General features: G+C 35.4%; 1 pseudogene; it reads right to left on the bottom strand.

Annotated features, from left to right (window-relative positions):
- Positions 1-2,121: 2,121 nt before the first annotated feature.
- LOC147517430 (putative SWI/SNF-related matrix-associated actin-dependent regulator of chromatin subfamily A member 3-like 1 pseudogene) lies at positions 2,122-2,799 on the bottom strand (annotated as a pseudogene).
- Between the last annotated feature and the right edge of the window lie 16,885 nt (positions 2,800-19,684).

The following is a 19,684-nucleotide window of genomic DNA, read 5'->3' as shown; positions in this document are numbered from 1 at the left end:
TTTGGGCGCGGTCGCGCTCCGAGTATTTTTTCGCGGAACTTTTCAATGCTGAAACGGACAACCACAGTATGAATCAAACAAGGGTGGGTAGGTTTAATGGAACTTAAAGAAAAGTACTTATACTACGAAAACAATGCGAAAGTGAAACTAAGACGGCACCGGCGCCATTTGATAAAACATAAAATTGAATAGTTTACCTACGAAATGAACGATGAAACTCAAAACGTAAGTAAACTAAAACTATTTACGTGCCTATATTTTATCAAAGATTCTACTCTCAATCCTATGAGATATAGTGGAGTAGAGTGATTCGTTCCACTCCTAGTCTTTCCGCATGCTGTGTTCTCTATGTATAAGTGCTCTTAACTCTAAAGTCTAATGAAAGATTTATGAAGTGGCAACTTGACTACGATGCAACTACCCACAAGATGCAACTAGTCGACTATTAGAACTACTATGGGAATGCTACATTGATTCTATGATGAGGAGTTAGAGGGGGATTGATTCCACCTTAACTCGACTTAATCCTACTAACGACGAATAATCGTCAATCGAATGAATCTGCTTCGCAGAACAATATGGTTACTCCTAATCCCTAATTACACATGGCATTTCTACCAATTCATAACTAGTATGTGAACGATTAAACCCATTCTCATGGTGAACTAATTGTTTCTAGAGTGGAAAGGAAATTACGACGACTCTACGATAATCGGAATCAAGCTTTCATCAAGGCTTCTCAACCCCCTCAATAGAGGTTTAGCCGAGAATTATCACGCTATCATTCCCAATGGAATTCAAACAAGACATGATATAAAGATTGAAACTTTGCTTGTTTAAACCCAATTCAAAACTACTAATGCAATAATTGAATTAAACTAATAATGGCAATTAATTGAATCTACGAATTGAAACTAAACAATTAATGGAAATGAAACTAACTTATGGAGAACACTATTTTATTAATCTAATGAATAATAAAACAATGATTCAAATACAAAATTAATAATCTAACTAATCTAAGCCTAGCTATCTACATAATAAAGGAAATTAGATCTAAACAATTATAAATGACAAGAATCGAAATTGACAAACTAGCTATTTTATTTATCAAACTAATGAAGAATAATGATTCTAAGAGTTTAATCTAAAACAATAATTGAAATTAAACTAAACTTAATTTTATTACATGAAAACTATATCTATAATTATCTATAGTTTTAGGTCTAACTAGCTACCATTAACAAAGAGTGAAGCTTTGGTTTTTATACTTTCAGATCCAAAAATCGTGCATGGGCTTGGAGCCATGTTTTGGGCCAGAGAATCAGGCCCAAAACCCAACTTTCAGTCCAAAAAGGCTTCTTCAGCTGCAGTTGACTTCAACAGACTTTTCGTCCACTTTTGCTCCTCTGATTGGATCAAGGCTTAGACCATTGGAAAGCTCTTTCCGAGCCGGTCATTTTGACATAAGGTAGGTCCCATTTCGAGGTCTGAGTCCAAAGATGCGGCCTTCGAAATTTCTGCTGACTTTGAGTGTTGTTTCTATCCGCGTCGACTTTTCAGCTTTTGACCGGGCTTTAGAAAGGCTTTGTCTTCTTGAATCTTGGCCTTTAATCACAGAACTCCTTAGCAACCGACCTATGCTTCTTTATCTTGCTAAAGCGGCACATTTCTATACATAATGGACTTTGAAGCCTGAAATGCATAAAAACACGTAATTAGTATTAACTCTTAATTATTACTCACATAATTGGGCTAAAAGTATGACTGTTACAGGGTTAAAACTACAGTTTTGGGCTCTTATCAAGGAACCACTCCCGCGGTTTATGTAAAAAGTCTAGTACTGAGCTATTAGAACAGAGCTATGACTTCAATATACGTAACATTGAATAACAACACAACTTTCCAGCATCTAACAAACCAAAATCATCAAGTTATTCCTGCACAAAACCAACGACGCAATTTACCACTGCAATCTCATATTGCTACTAATCAATTTCACCGTCACCAACAAATCTTTCCACAAACCCAACGTCTCCCACAAACAAATCCACCGCCACCAATTTAACCACACCTCCCTTATTCATCAAGCCCACTACACCACCGATTTCTAGCCCCATGTCATACAACCCATCTTCTCTTAGCTTTGAGACCAATAACAGCTTGACTTTGTAGTGCCCCCTCATTCTTAATCACATGTGCCTCATCCAAAATAACTCTAAACCACTCCATCTTCTTAATAGGACTTTCTCGATTCTGTTCAACAGCGAGAGTACTATATGTTGTCAAAGCCAAATCATACTTTTGAAGCTCTCTAACAATTTGTGTTTGCTCTCCTCCGTAATACAAGTACACCTTGAAGCTACCATGTCTAGTATGTTCAATTAACTGTGTTATCCATGTAGACATTACGGATGGAGGGCATACAACTAATGTCCCTTTCATTCTAACTCCTTCCTCCTCTTTATCCTCATTAGCACTAACTAACATAAATATATCATCTATACTCTTAAAGTCTTTAGCCTTTTTCTTCTCTTCCGCAACCGCCGACACAAACAATTGAAACATAGGCTCCTCAGGTGGAATAAGCAAAAGCCCACCTCCCTCAATAGTATTTTCAACAATAGAGAAAGCATCAATTCTACTAAAAATATGAACTTGACATGGAAGTCTATACCTTTGTTTAACACCAAGTGTGCTCGGAACAATGCCTTCAAGAGTAATTAAACCAGCATCCATTAAAGGAGCAAATACAGTAGCACAATCACGTTCAACATAACCAACTTGGGCACTCCTCATATTCAAAACTTTTATAGCATTTGAGTTATATAGATTAAGTGGCTCCCTAACTAAACCAATCATTTCTCTTCCAGTTATCCCTCAACTATAATGTTGTAAACCAACAATACGAACAACCACAAAACCCACCAAGAAAAACTCTGAAGAAGAAGTAGATGATTCCGAGTTGTTGGGGTCTTCTTTTTCTCCACTCTCTTTTTGCCCAATTGTTTCGATTCCCACAGACGGCTCCATTTGTCGCACCCACTTCCGCGACCTATAACTTTACTCGTATTTCGGCTCTCGTTTTGGATCGGCTGCACCAATTAGGTTGCCTACGTACCCATTTCGGGATCAAGCCGCCATAGTTCACCTCTCTTTCCTCACCCATCTCTTCCTCCATTCTTAGCCCCCCCTTCTCTCCTCCCCTCTCTTAGGTTCACTTCATGGGGCATAGTATGGTATTGGGCATATTCTCTTGGCCCAATACATGTTATGTTCCATCTATGAAAATGGCTACTACAGACTATGGTTGCGAAATTTGTTGTGGAGATTGTTTCTATTTAGTTTGATGAGATGAATGAAATTATGAATATGATATATTTTGTTTTATTGTATTTTATTTGTACTCACAATGGTTTTGTAGAAGGGTGGGTTAAATTAATTGTTTTTGTAGGAAATGACCCACTCTGTAATTTGGCCAACATAAGTGTAAGTATATTATAAGTTTCATTTTTGTTCTTTTTATTATATGATGTGGATTTAATCATAAGCTAAGGCGTCTCGGTGGAGGAGCTAAATGTCTTAATATTATTAAATTGGAAGTTAAAGCGCCTCAGTGGATGATAAAAGCTCAAAACTGTAGTTTTAACCCCTTTAACAATATCACTTTTGACCAATTATATGATTAATAAGTAAGAGTTAGTACTGTTATCGTGTTCTTATGTATTTCAGGCATTGGAGTCGGATATGTGCATAAATGCGCCCCTTTTGCTAGATAATAGAGCAAGGGTTGGTTGCTAAGAAGTTCTATGATAAAAGGCCAAGATTCAAGGAGAAAAAGCCTTTTTAAAACCCGGTCAAAGCTGAAAAGTCAAAGTCAACGCGGGCAGAAATAGCGCACAAAAGTCAGCAGCACTTTCGAAGGCCGTATCTTTGGACTTAGACCTCGGAATTAGGCCTACCTTATGTCAAAACGACTGGCTTGGAAAGAGCTTTCGAATGGTCCTAGCATTGACCCAATCAGAGGAGAAAAAGTAGATGAAAAAGGCTATTAAAGTCATTTCCAGCTGAAAAGCCCTTTGTGGACTGAAATATTGAGGTTTTGGGCTCGATTTTTCGGCCCAAAACATGGCTCCTCAGCCCATGCACGAATTTGTGGATCTTGTCTCCTTCATATGAGAGACAAAGACTTAGCTCTTCAGGATCTGAGTTTTTACTTAGTCAATTAGTTTTTAGTTAGTTTTTTAGTGAGGGAATGATCAAAATACTTAGTTTTAATTCATTAAATTAGTTTTTATAGATTAATCTAGTTAGTTGTCAATTTTATTAGTTGTTAGAACAAGTTTTGAATTTTAGAATAAAATACTTAGTTTATATTTCAATATTTAATTTCGAATTCAATCTTTCATTCATAGATTTAGTTGTTTTAAATTGATAATTAATATTCATAATCTTACTTCTAAATTAGTTTTAAATTCAGTTTTAATCCATTTTAAATCTTATACTAGTGTTAAATTAGATTAATAAAGTTAATTAGTTATTCAATAATGACTTGTTTTGATTGTTCTTGTTTCAGAAATGATAGTATAATGATTCAAGGCTAAAACCTCTATTAGAGGGGTTTGAGGAAGCCTTGATGGAACTTGATTGTTGTTAGCGTAGAATTGTTTGTAATAATCTATTCCATTCTAAAAAGCAATTAGTTCACCATGAGAATGGGTTTGATTGCTTTACATGCTAGTTGTTAGTTGGTAGAGATTACCATAAACAATTAGGGATTAGAAAGACCCAATTGCTATGAGAAAGCATTGCAATTCAGATTACGACAATTCCTCGCTAGTTGATTAAGTCGAATTAAGGTAGAATCAAATCCCCCTAATTCCTCTTCATATTGTCAATTTAGTATTTCCGTAGTTTGAATTATCGTATCTTGATTAGTATAATTTCCATCATTACTCTCATTGACTTTGATAGACTGATTATCGTAGTTAACGTGAATTTTAAAGAACTAGGAGTGGAACGAATTCTCTACTCCACTTATTGCAATAACATCGAGAGTGTAGAACTTTGATATATAGAATAGGAATTAGTTTTAGTTTTACTTACGTTTGAGTTTTATCACTTATTCGTAAGTAAAACTATCATTTTACCTTTTATCAGTGGAGGAACTACTTGCTTTAATTATTGTATGTATGGTTGTTGCGTGATTAGTTGGAAATTAGGGCGCCTCGGTGGAAGAATTATATGACTTATTGATTATGTATATGTATGTATAAGTATGGTTTGTATTTTAGGACTGCTCATACCAACATTGTTTATAATGCTGACCTGATTTGCATGTTTGCTTATCGGGTGTGTTCATAAAATGAACATAGTCGATAAGTCTTAACAGGATTAGTGTTGAAGAAGGTTGAATTGATTGCTGTTTTTGGATTGCATTAGTGTACGTCTCATTCCCTAACTCCCAACTATATCCTATACTACCTACATTAATATCGGTTCTTCCAAGATGCTCATAGTGAGCCACGTCAGCAAAGTTTTTAAAATAGTCCTTACTTGAAAAGTAAGTACTTGTCTTCTTACCAAACTAACCCTGAATTTGGTGTCCTCTCTAATTTAATATAAGTCAAAATTGTCCTTTTATGTGTGTTGGAAAAAAATAAAATAAAACTACGTCTATTATTTCAATTCTACGTATGGCTATTTTAGTAATTATCAAAAAAAAACCCCCCAACCCTTCGCTAAGCGTAACCTAACCGCCTTCTTCTTTTTCATAGAAACAAAACCCCCACTCTTCGTGAAACACCCCACTTCAATTTAAAAAAAAAAAAAGAAAAAACTTAAAACAAACACCCCGAACTCTCTCACAAAAAAAAAATACTAAACCAAAATAGAAAGAAAACATACTTCAACAAAACAATCGGTAGCCCAAATTTATATTATACGTTATTCGCCAGGAGACGTGGTTGAATGAATCGTCTAGAGGTTATTGTTTCTCGATTATTGAAGGTGTTTTTGTTAATCAAAGAAGAAGAAGTGATGGCTTCAAGACACATTGTTCCACCGCGAGCAACAAGAGGTAAAATAATGTTTCTTTGAATGCCCATTCTTTTGTTTTTTATATTTGGTATTCCTTTCTATTCTATTTGGCTCTTCACCAGTTTTCTATTGATGATTCTATAATAAATAAAATTTAATGAATTTAAATCTTCAATTCGAAGGAGGATTTGGAATTTAATTGCCTGATACCTCAGGCTCTCAACTTGAGAGATGGACAATGGCTATGCATAGTGCATCTTTGGCAACAGTGGTGACATGTACATATGAAACATATTAGCCATATTCGTATAGGAAAATCGAATAGCCAAATGAAGCTTCCCCATTTTCTTAACACGAGAAGGGTGTAGCATCAGTAACGGGTATGCATGAGTGTAGACACGATCAGATTCCAAAGTCGAAATGTCGAAAGTCGAATTCTCACTTTTCCTATTCGAGAGTCATGCCCTCTAGCTCCAACTGTAGTGTTTTTATCTAAGTGACAATTGTCAAACACTCCAACTGTCACAACGGTACACTCCAACTATCACGACGGTGCAAGGATCAAACACCTCCCATGTATACTGCTCATTCCATTTCGGCACCAAATTGGCAATCACTGTAAGAGTGCGAACCCATTTCTGACCATACTTTGCAATGCAGTATGCATCAGTTGTGCTTCCTTTTCCCTCCTTAATATTCATTGGCATTAGTCCAGTTACTCCCAGTACACCCATCTCAAGCATACCAACATGCGGTTTCCAGAGCTGTTTTGCAGTAGGCCTTCCATATCATGGACTCATCCAAAACATAGTAACCTCCATCAAGTGAGAGACAAAGATGAATCCTATAACCAAACCTGTTAGACACTTTTGACTCATTGAAGTTATTGTTCATATAAAGACTAAACCACTTTGAGACCACAGGCGACGGCGAAAAAATCTACTTCTAAGGTGTTTGGAAGTTGGACTGATAGAAAAAAAAAAGAAAAAGAAAAAGAAAACTAAACTCCTGACTTTTTAACTGAACTATTGGATTCTGCAGGTATGTTTACTATCTTTTTATAACTAAATTTGTTGGATATGGGATTGGGTATATTTGTTCGATTGCATAATGCTCATAACCCAAATTTTATGTTTGATTTCATATTTTTACCAACAGTGCAAGGAAAGTTTTGATTTCCTTTCAAAGATATTCATAAACATAATTTTTGGTCTTAACGATATTATTTTATTTTTACTTTTTTAAATGTGTTTATGGTATAGTTAGTTATTTTCAATGATTAACACATAGAATGAAGAAAACTAGGTTCTTATCGTTAATGATGGTGTGTTATTATTTGCTATCAGCTACCAGCAATTACTAAGTTAACAAGAAATATATAGTAGATTGTGATAACATATTATCAGTAAATTTGATTTTAGAATATTTTCATGTGCTACTGTTTGATTGCACTAAATGACAACCATGTAATGTATCTTGCCATCTAATTCCGATCATTGTCTTTGGTGATTTGAATTATTTGGTAATAAAATTTCAATTGCATAAGCTCTTAAAGGGTGTGAACTGATTTGTTAATTTTCTTTATTTTATGTGGTAACACTCAAACACCTTTGCTCCAATGTATCATATTTTCAATAGTTTTACGCTTTCTAAGTTCATTACCCGTGTAATTTGTTGAGCAAGTCTTGCATAACTAAGCGTAGTTATTATTATGATAATTAGATAGTGTGACTTGATTGATACAATTGTTTAGTCTGCTATTGATAAAAACAATGCCAAGATGGTTTTAACCATTTTGAATGAGAATGAACTTACATGATGTATTTGTAGGGGAAAAAATTGTTAAGTGAGTGCAGTGCATAGTGTCAGAGGAATTGACATTCAAAGTTTTTGAGTTTGATTTATAACATACCTATTCTTTTTCACTTATAAAATTTACCTGTTATACCCATGTTATATTGTTTTGATGTATGTGATGCGAGTTATATAGAAGCTTAAATATAATCACGTTTACAAGCTTTATAGATGGTACTACTTTTAGTGTGAATGATTGCACATTTGCACATGTTCGTATCAATTTTAGTGAATCCCATCTAACTTGGGTGTTTGTTTGGAATTATAGGCTTATTGCTTTAGTAAATTTTTATCATTTGCTCATATTTTGGTGGTTGCTCAGGAAACGAAAATCTTATTGTGAAATTTTTTGTTAAGTTTTTTTGTGTCAGATTCATGTATTTTAACACTGTCTTCATTCCTCTGTTAGTAACTTTGGATATGTCTTCCTTATACACCATTTCGATTGAAGCATGTTAGATTTGTATTGATTATTAATTTTTCATAGGACTTATAACTCTAGTGGTGGCCAAACGATGGGTTTTTATTCTTTTTAATGAACCAATATGGTCCATTTGACATAATTGGTTCAAACAAATGGAAGAGAAAGCTTCATATCGTCATGCTTTGTTCAAGCTACAAAAAAAAGGTACTAATTATGTTCACATGAACAAATTTCTATCAGTCCTCAGAACTTTCAAGAACCAGAATATCAGGGATGAGAGTATCAAGTTAATTCTTTTTCCACTCTCACTCGAAGGTAAAGCATCCGAATGGTTAACTGCACAACCGATCAATTCAATTAACAACTGGGAGAAGTTGAGAACAAAGTTTATGAACAAGTTCTACCCACCCTAGAAGACAGATGCCATGCAGCAAGCCATCAGCAATTTCAAAGGGAAGGTGACTGAAGAATATCATCAAAGCTGGGAGAAATTCAATAATCTGCTAGTCTCATATCTACATCATGGTTATGATAAGAGCACACTAGCTCATTTTTTCTTTCAAGGACTTTCTACTATGAACAAGCAGATGATACAGTCAATGCATCAAGGTAACTTTACATCATTGGATGGAGAGGAAGCCTACAACGTTCTCGAGAATTTAGCTGAAGACACTCAACAATGGAGTACTAGCAATGAGGACGTAGCTAGAGTGGAGAGGGTGCCGAAGCAATTTGGCAACCAAATTCAAGAAGAACCAAATCAAGCAATGCTATCAATTATGGCAAGCCTATCAACAGGACTTGAAACTCTGAACAAAAAGTTTGATCAGTTCTCCATGAATCCTCCAAAACCAAACAATTTCCAAGCTAAACCTTAGCCAACCAAGCCTTGTTATGCCATTTGTGAGCTATGTTCTGATGAAAGCCACACTACTGAAGAGTGTTCGTACTATCTAGATACTAATGCAAAGGCATGTAGTATCAACTCTTTAGGAAGAAATAACCAGTTCAATCATAGACAGAATTATTGAAAGCCACAAAATACAAATTAGAGGAATTTTCCTCTAGGATTCCAAAATCAGTCAAATCAGTTCCAGAATAACCAATATCAGTTCCAAGACCGCCAGCAACCATACAGAAATCAACAGTCATACCAGAACCATCAATACCAAGCCAACACAAACAGAGAGTTAGTACCAGATCTTATGAGTGGATATATTGCCCCTACGCCTTAGTTGAGCAAAGTAGTTATCCCACATCTAGAAGAAGCTATCACCACCATTATCAATGAGCTGAAATAGACAAATCAAAGAACCCAGAAGTTGGAGAATAACTTTAGTGTCATTCAAGGCCAGATAGGGCAAATCGCTGCCGCCTTGACGGAAAGATCGAAAGGAGCATTACCAAGCCAGCCGGAGCCAAATCCAAAAAGAAGAGGTGTCCTGCAGGTGGATAACCTGGAGATTACTCATGAACAAGTTAATGTTGTCACCACTCTGAGGTCGGGCAAAAAAGTTGATAACAGATTGTCTATGAACCAGGGAAAGATTCTGTTGAGCCTGAGGAAACTTATGTCCCCACCATCCCACCCAGTTTTAACACTCCAGATATATCTAGTGTTGTGCCACCTGCTGAAGAAACTATTGCAAAAGAAGTTGAAGGAACTACTATGGAAGTAAGTAAGAAGAAGTCGTCATGAGTGACTCCACCTGTCACTCCACTATTTGTTACCAAGCCAACTGAAGCCAAAAGAAGAGAACCGATATTGAAGAATCCGCCAGCACCGTTTCCTTCGAAACTAGTGAATACCAGAAAGGATGACCAGTACAAGGAGATTTGCGATGTATTTCAGAATTTGCATATTAATATCCCATTTCGACCGCTATCAAAGCAAGTTCCCTCGTATGCCAAGTTAAATGAAAGATTTAGTGAAGAAGAAGACCAACATTCGAAGAAGCTTTTATCGGCTCAAAGATGTTCATCGCATTACTCTGAGAAATCAAGCGGTTGTGAAACAGAAAGATCCTGGAAGTCCAACTATTACATGCAGAATTGGAGATTCTTTGGAGGAGCAAGCTTTATTAGATTTGGGGTGCCAGTGTGAATATTCTACCATATTTCGTCTACGAGAAGTTAGGCTTAAAGGATCTTAAACCGATTGATGTTACTTTACAGTTTGCAGATAGATCAGTAAAGATACCTAAAGGAATCATTGAAGACGTCATAGTCAAGATCGAAGATTTCTATTATCCGGTTGATTTCATAGTACTCGACACAACACCTACATCTGGTAGGCAGACCATTCTTGGCAGACCAATCATTCTAGGCAGACCATTCTTGGCCACTGCAAATACACTCATCAACTGTCGAAACGGTAATATGACGTTATCCTTTGGTAAAATGAGAGTCGAAACGAATATTTTCCATACGTTACAGCAACCACAGGAGGTGTGTGCTGTGAATGAGGTATGCATGATTGAAGCATTAGCACAGGATTATCTGACTCATTCATATCCTGCTGACGAGTTGTTGAAAGCTCAGACAGACTCAGACTATGAGGAACTTAGTGTCGAGGAAATCAATGCAATTTTGGATTCATCACCTCTCACAGATGACAGCAAGTTCAAAGAAAAGTTTGAATCGCCTATGTCTGATGGACCATCTAAAGAGCTTAAGAAGGAGCCGCCTAATCTAGAATTGAAACCTTTGCCATCTACACTCAAGTATGTTTTCTTGGGAGATTTGAGAACCTACCCAGTAGTCATGGCATCAGATTTGACTGAGGAGCAGGAATCCAGGTTAGTAGCACTTTTAAAGGAATACAAGTCAGCTATAGGTTGGACAATTGATGATATCAAGGGGATCAGCCTTATGATAATTCAACATCAGATTCATTTGGAAGAGGATTCCAAGACTTCTAAGCAAGAAGTCGTCAAACTCCTTGACGCCGGCATTATCTACCCTATTTCTGATAGTCAATGGGTTAGTCCAGTTCAAGTTGTGCCGAAGAAGTCCGGAACCACAATAATCGAGAATGAGAACAATGAGTTGATTCCAACCAGGATTCAGACTGGATGGAGAGTTTGCATCGATTACAGGAAGTTGAATAGCGCATCGAGGAAAGATTATTTTCCATTGCCTTTCATCGATCAGATGTTAGAAAGATTAGCTGGACAAGCTTACTACTGCTTCCTTGATGGTTACTCAGGATATTTTCAGATATATATTCACCCTGAGGACCAAGAAAAGACCACATTCACATGTCCTTTTGAGGATGGTCTGCACCATCTCTCCTTAGTCCTTAAACGTTGTTGCGATACCAACTTAGTTCTAAACTGGGAAAAATGTCACTTCATGGTAAAAGAAGGAATCACCAAGATTCAAAGGAAGGAATTCTAGTAGATCGAGAAAAAATGTCTACAGGAAGTAAGCATGTTGTCGAAAGATCAGTTTTGAGATGGAAACCTAAGTATTCCCCACCTATTAGTTTATTGGATTTACTCCCTGTTGACCTTTAAAGGAAGATTATTTCTAGGGCTCGTGTAAGGTTCTGTAAAAGTCCATTTGCACATAAGAGGAGAGTGCGCAAGTTAGGTTGTTGTAAGAATTGCCATTCTGAAACTTGTCCTGGATTACAACCAATAAGAGAAAATTGTTGGTACAAGGTATACTTTTGTCAATCACATGCTGAGAGAGATCAGAAGAATTCCTACAAAGTGGAACCTAGTGGATGGGAATACTAGTCTTCAAGATCTGACTATAAAGGACTCAAAAGTCTTGAGGATCTGACTATAAAGGACTCAACTTGATAATCTGACTTTAAAAGACTCACATTACGTCTTGGGGATCTGACGTAAAAAGACCTAAAAATTTATTTCTTGAACTAATTCTTGATATTCGGCATCAATGGTAATATCCTACCTTTTTCTCATCCATTTCATTTACTTTTTTATACATTAAGGTCAATGCATGCATAAGTAGGGGGAGGGTGTACTTGATAAATGAATTTCGAAAATTAGTTTTCAAAAACAAAAATATTTTTGTTTCTATATCAGTAGCACGAGAAAAATGAATTTTAATGATGAGTCTGGGATATATATTCTATACCGCTGAATGTTGAGTTTGATAGATAGTTGATATTATTGATTTCATTACCACTTAGACTATTTATTATGCTCTGACATAGTTCTTGTTGATAGAATTATTTATCAAGGCACCACCATAAAACTTGGTCAGTTTTGTGTACTTTTGCTAGAAGAGAGATTTAAACCCTTAGTAAACTGGAAGTAGAATTTTTAGACTTAGCCCGTGAGACTTGAGCTTTATACCCATTCTTTGGAGAGTTCTTACAAAAAATCCGAGTCTTAGTGACTCAACATCTTTTAGTTCTTTATGTCGTTGTAATATAGTCTCATTATTTATTGATTTTGTTAATCACGAAATGACATCAACTGGGGAGATAGCCATTAGGCCTTGTAGTCTATTCGAAACAGAGTATCAAACTGATAAGTCAAGTAGTGAACCCATTCAGCCTTTATCCCACCTAGTAGGACCATCATGTTAAACCCTTTTGAGCCTTACAATAAGCCATTTTCTTTCATAAAACCTTTTACCCTTTACCCAACTCCAGACAAGGAGTATAGCCAAAATCTTTATTAGCCATACCCATATGTTTCTGAGAATACTAGGGGCACAAAGAGGAAGAAATAGCACAAAAGGAAGATTACAAGGAAATACCAGAAAGATACAATGAAGACCATCATTCTGTTCTAAGTGAAAGAAGCTAGTGGGAAAGCATATCTAGTACTAATCAGGGATATACCACTGAGCTTTAAAAAAATAAAAAAAGTTGAACAAAATGGATGGAAAAGCTAAGGAAAAATTTTCTCTGCAATACAGGATTTGAAGAAATTTTCCAAAGAATGAAGCAACCCTTAGTGTTTTTCAGAAACAACCTTAGAATCTTTTTTACCTTTCCTTCATAAACCAATACCCAAGCCAAGTTACAACCCATGACTTATCACTACCGTATGATACAAAGTCTAGAATAGGTAAGAGGATGCTAAAGTGAAGGACCCGACACTTCATATGTGATTAACATTCTTTCCATGAGACTAATTTAATCTAGAAGTCCGTTTTTCAAGGAAATATGTGGGATGTTCGTATTCATTATTCTTTTCCCCACATACATGAGGTAAAATAGTAGACAATCTTCTGAGAGATTCCTTTCTGAGAGTATGACCAGTGAGGATTGAAAGTCGAGATTATCTATCTAAAGGTAAACTAGGAATTCCGTTTCTTGGATAGGAGAGTATAGGAGATTGACTAAGTACACACATCAGCCTTGATTGAGAATTTTGTCAATTTTTACTATCTCCTATCATAATCAATGAGTCTTTGCAGCAATGTAGTTAGCAATGGAGACTGTTAGTTGGAGTAAGCACTAAGTGGGTAAGGAATTTCTCTCTCTGAAAAATACTATCATTCTTGAACATGCTATTGATTGATTTTGTGGGCATATCACCTAAAAACCCTCACGAGACTATAACTCGTCCTTTTTGGGGAACTTAAAGGTTTAAAGCCTTGTTGCATATGGTAAATGCAATCGCGATGCCTGCGAAAATGAGTTAGGATTTTATTTTTGTTATTAGGATGTGATTTTGAGAAAGATAACATCAATATCCCCTTTCTTAAAGCGATCAAGCAGTTGCCATCATATGCCAAATTCTTTAAGGATGCATGCAACATAAAGAGAAGTACTCATGTTCCAAAGCAAGCGTTTCTAGCTGGACAAACAACATTTGTTATCCATCAGCAAGCTCCAGTCAAGCTCAAAGATCTAGGAAGTCCTACAATATCATGCAAGATAGGAGAAAAATTCACAGGTAATGCTCTTTTAAACCTTGGTGCTAGTGTTAATCTCTTGCCATATCATGTGTACCAAGTGTTGGGCCTGGAGAACGTAAAGCCTACAAAAGTCAAATTGAAGTTGGCTGACCGTTCTACCAAGATTCCCAAAGGCATAGTTGAGGATGTTCTTATTCAAGTAGCCGATTTCTACTATCCAGTGGATTTCATTGTGATAGACACCAAGGAGGCCTTTGATAAAATTCCATTTATTCTAGGCCGACCTTTCCTCGCTACAGCAAAAGCTTTGATAAATTGTTACAACGGTGAAATGAAAATCAACTTTGGTAAGATGTCCATGGACATAAATATCTTTCACCTATTGCATAAGGATTGTGATAATGCTGAAGGGGTGAAGAGGTGTACTTCCTTGATAGTATGATACAAGAATTCGTCCCATTCGAAGATACCATTGAAAGTGCTTAATCTACAGAAAACTGTGATGAACCTGAGAACCCCACAACAGAGACGTTGCTAGCCATGTTCTTGGAATCTCTATAGAAAATTCAGGATTTAAGTGAGCAGAATGGAAAATTGACAGAGAGAGTATCATATCTTGAGAAGATGAACTGTACATTTCAGGATGAGCAACAGACTTCTGCCCAGAAAAATCAGTTGCTAGAGAATCAGTTTAAAGAAGTTTTGGATCGGAAAAACAACAGAATCTAGAAACTGAAATAAGTCTTCTGAAGTAGAAAGTGGACCATATTGATAAGAAGAATTGCATTGTTGAAGCTTCTTCTACACCATTATTGTCTGAACGAGACAAGTATGTGAACAAGTCTACCAACCACCTTGAGCGCAGACAGCCAGACATCCATTATCATTACTGTGGTGGTAAAGGGCACATCAGATACTATTGTCCTGTTAGAAAGAAAGATTTCCGTCAATCTTCTACACAGAGGAACCACAAGGCATATCACACAATCATCATACCTGAAATAGTTCAAGGTAGATAAGCAACTTCACCAGCAATCTTTCCAGCATATCAAGGAGTATTTTTGACAACCCACAAGGTGAGACCTCCTCGTCCTCCAAACATTCGTCAGATTTGGGTAAGAAAATCTGATCTCCTCACTCCAAATTGATAATGCATGATATATAGTCTTAGGGATCTGACTTAAAAAGACTTACCAAAAAAAATATCTTGGTAAAAGGAAATATTCTTATTTTTGGAATTAATTTTGATATTCGGCATCAATGGTAGCATCTTCCCTTTTTCTCATTAATTTCATTTACTTAATTTATATACATTGAGGACAATGCATATGTTAAGTTGGGGGAGGGTGTACTTGAGAAATGTATTTCAAAAATTAGTTTTCAAAAACAAAAATATTTTTGTTTCTATATCAGTAGCATGAGAAAAATGAATTTTAATGATGAGTCTGGGATATAGATTCTATACTGCTTAGTGTTGAGTTTGATAGATAGTTAATATTGTTGATTTCATTACCGCTTAGACTATTTATTATGCTCGGACGTAGTTCTTGTTGATAGAATTCTTTATCAAGGCACCACCATAGTACTTGGCCAGTTTTGTGTACTTTTGCTAGAAGAGAGATTTAACCCCTAGTAGACTAGAAGTAGATTTTTTTAGACTTAGCCCGTGTGACTTGAGCTTTATACCCATTCTTTGGAGAGTCTTACGAAAAATCCGAGTTTTAGTGACTCAACATCTTTCAGTTATTTATGTCGTTGTAATATAGTCTCATTATTCGTTAATTTGGTTAATCACAAAGTGAAATCAACTGGGGAGATAGTCATTAGGTCTTCTAGTCTATTCGAAATAGAGTATCATACTGATAAGTCAAGTAGTGAACCCATTCAGCCTTTATCCCACCTAGTAGGACCATAATGTTAAACCCTTTTGAGCCTTACAATAAACCATTTTCTTTCATAAAACCCTTTACCCTTTACCCTTTACCCAACTCCAGACAAGGATTATAGCCAAAAATCTTTATCAGCCATACCCATATGTTTCTGAGAATACGAGGGGCACAAGGAGGAATAGGGTTTTATTTATTGCAATTGAATATTTGCTAGTGGCATGCTTTCATTTATTGCAATTGAATATAATGCTAGAATAGGGTTTTATTTATTATAATTGAATATTATACTATTATTCTCTACTTTTCTTCTAGTTGTGTAGTGTTTTAGAGTAAGGAAAGTATTCATTGTGTTTGCCTTATATGGTGATTCATTGAATAGCTGCCCAAGCTCACATAAAAGGAAAAAAGATACTAATAACATAAACTTAGGAACAACCTAGAGTAGAGTTATTCGTTAACGATGTTTCGTCCAAGAGGGCATCGGCACTCGCTCGATTGCCTAATTGTAGTATACTTGTGAGAACAACCATGAAGTAAAAGGTCATTGAATCAAAAGTATTGGTGGATTATAATCTCTTAAATTCCCCTCTCTTATAAATTCTCAATAGTTTAGGTTAGGTTAGTTAGTTTTGTTTAGTTTAGCATTAGAATCTAAAATCTCTACAATCATAGTTTTTAATCCCTCAAACTCCCTTTCCAGTCCTGTCCTTCACATAACATACACTTAAAAGTGGAACGATACCCTACTCATCCTTTACTTATTGAGGGATAATTAGGTTTTGATACGCTTCTATTTTGTTCAATGGCCATCATCTATCTACATCATCCATATACCATCAAATAAACACAAAAGGAGCAAGTCTCAGCAATTTAATGAGAAGATGTGAATGAGAATAAGATATTAGAAGGATTTGATTCCCCCTTGATTAATTCTTAATATGCTAGTGTAGATTTTGTTGTAACCCTAATCTTTATGTTTTCACATAATGGTTAGGTCTTTTTATCCCTAATTATTCATGGCATCTCTACCAACTATTATTTAGCATGTGAGGCAATTGAAACCCATTCTCATGGTGAATTAACTACCTTCTAGAGTGGAATATCTTACTACAACTATTCTATACTAACACATCAAGTCTTCATTAAGGCTTTAATCAAACCCCTCTAATGGAGGTTTAGCTATGAATCATGAGACTATCATAAACAAAATAATAAGGAGAAGAAGACATAATGAAGAACTACTTTATTAAAGATAACTTGACTTGAATTAATGGTGACTAGGCTAATAAAATAATAACTAGGGTTTAAAACTAAAGAAGAAAACTAATTTATTATCTAATGGGTTATATATAGAATTGTGCCTCAGTCCTCTTTATATAATAGAGGGCTAGGTTTACAATTTCGTGCATGGGCTTTAGAGCTAAGTTTTGGGCTATTAAATCAAGCCCAAAACCTAATTACTTAAGTCCAAAAAGGGTTTCTCTGTTGGAAATTACAACAACAGTCTTTTCATCCACTTTTACTCCTCTGATTGAATCAAAGACTAGACCATTAGAAATCTCTTTCAAAACCGGGCGTTTTGACATATAGTAGGCCCAATTCCGAGGTCTAAGTCCAAAGATACGGCCTGCTGAAGTTCTGTTGACTTTTATGCTCTATTTATGCCCGCATTGACTTTGACTTTTCAACTTTAACTGGGCTTTAAAAAGGTTTTTTCTCCTTGAAACTTGAGCTTTAATCATAGAACTTCTTAGCAACCAACCTTGCTCCTTTCTCTTGCAAAAGTGACATATTTCTTCACATATTTGACTCTAATACCTGAAATACACCAAAGCACGTAAATAGTACTAACTCTTATTTATTATAAACATAATTGGTCTAAATATAATATTATTAAGGGGTTAAAACTACAGTTTTGGGCTATTATCAAACCACCCCCTAACAGCATTTTTCTTGTCCTCAAGTAAATATGAGAAATTAAAATAAGTGACCAAAAATGGAGTTCTAACTAATCTCGTTTCGCCGAGTGCGATTGCATTGATCATATGTAATAAAACCTTAAACCACTAGGAATTCCCTAGTGGACGAGTTATAGCCTCGTGAGATTTTTCCAGAGAAGGTACTCTCAAACTTCATATATACTACAACGACTAAGAAATAAAATTAATGTTTCCTTATTTATTCTCAGATATCTATACATCTCACTAGTAATGAATATAGAATAATCAATTCGAAATCTAAGTTAATACGTACATAATAACCAAACATCTATGGATAAGCATATATATAATGAACTATGCTATGAAATGCAATAACAGGTCGGTTTCTAAAACTTTGGAATAACATCGTTAAGTAGGTCCTCAAAAATATGTCAAGACAAAAACACTCTGATTTTTTCACTCAAGTTTCGCTCACTCCAATGCGCAGTGGGCACACTTGACCTTACAAACTCAATGACGTACAAGGAAGTAGAAGTCGATCAAACACATATACCACTTACTATCACACTAACCTATTTCTAATTGAGCTAGAGATCTTTATTAGGTGTTGCGGGGATTAGGTGATGGTTTAAGAATGAAGAAAATGGATATTCAAAAAGATAAGTATAAGATAATAGAGTCTTCAAAATATGTAACTAGATAATACCTTGTTCTTACTTTACTTCTACACTTTGTTTCCATCCTTAGCCATTTTTTTTTTTTTTTCTTTTGGCTTTTAACTCCTTTGATTCTGTTTTTGGAGTTCTAACTTTTTCTTTTATTTTTTTCTTTTCTTTGGATGGAAACTTTCTTTTCTTTTCTTATTTGAAGCAACTAACAAATTCTTGGTTTTCCACAGGTCTTTCTCTTTTCTTTTCTTTATTTCATCTCTATTCTCAGACTCATTCAAAAGTGGGTAGGCTCATTTTTATTTTGTTTTGTTTCTTATAAAAGGGCAAGGATTTGTGGTTTATGAAAAGGCTAAAGAAAGGCTCAACAGGGACGACTAGCGGAAAATAGTTTCATATAGGTTTGAATTTATGGCTATATCAATCCAAAAAGGGCCTAAATTCTTGCTTAGGATATATTATAGTTATCAAACAAGTGGACGTGTGATTTCTCTATTCGGAATTTACTTCTCCTTTGTGTCATTACTCAGATATTTCACTTATAAGGCTTTTAGGCTATATTCTCACAGGATTTGTAGAATAAGTATACTAGCCTAGATTTCATAAACTTACTGTCAATACAAACATAGATGCTCATGTAATATATTTATGAAAAAATGCAATGACTATTACCTACATATTAACCTAAATTTCTAAAACTATTCTAATTTAGGAGCTAACGTGAAACTTCCAGACTACTATCATTACAGAAGAAGAAACAATACCAATATTCCTAAGTGCATAATATAAATACTTATTATTTACATATATTTTTATTTTTTTACTAGAAAGCAAGTACATATTATACATATATATATCCTAATAGGTGCCTTAAATTACGCGTGTTTCATGCCACCCCCAAACAAAAACATGTTTTTTCCTTAAAGTATATAAATAAGAAGGATAGGAAATACCATAGAAATGCGTGAAATTTTAGAACACCTGCAAAACAAATTTAGAACATACTAATATAGGTAAAGAAAA

This window comes from Coptis chinensis, chromosome 2 (genome assembly GCF_015680905.1).
Source record: "Coptis chinensis isolate HL-2020 chromosome 2, ASM1568090v1, whole genome shotgun sequence".
Taxonomy (NCBI): Eukaryota; Viridiplantae; Streptophyta; class Magnoliopsida; order Ranunculales; family Ranunculaceae; genus Coptis; species Coptis chinensis.
This window is presented reverse-complemented; position numbering and strand designations above follow the sequence as displayed.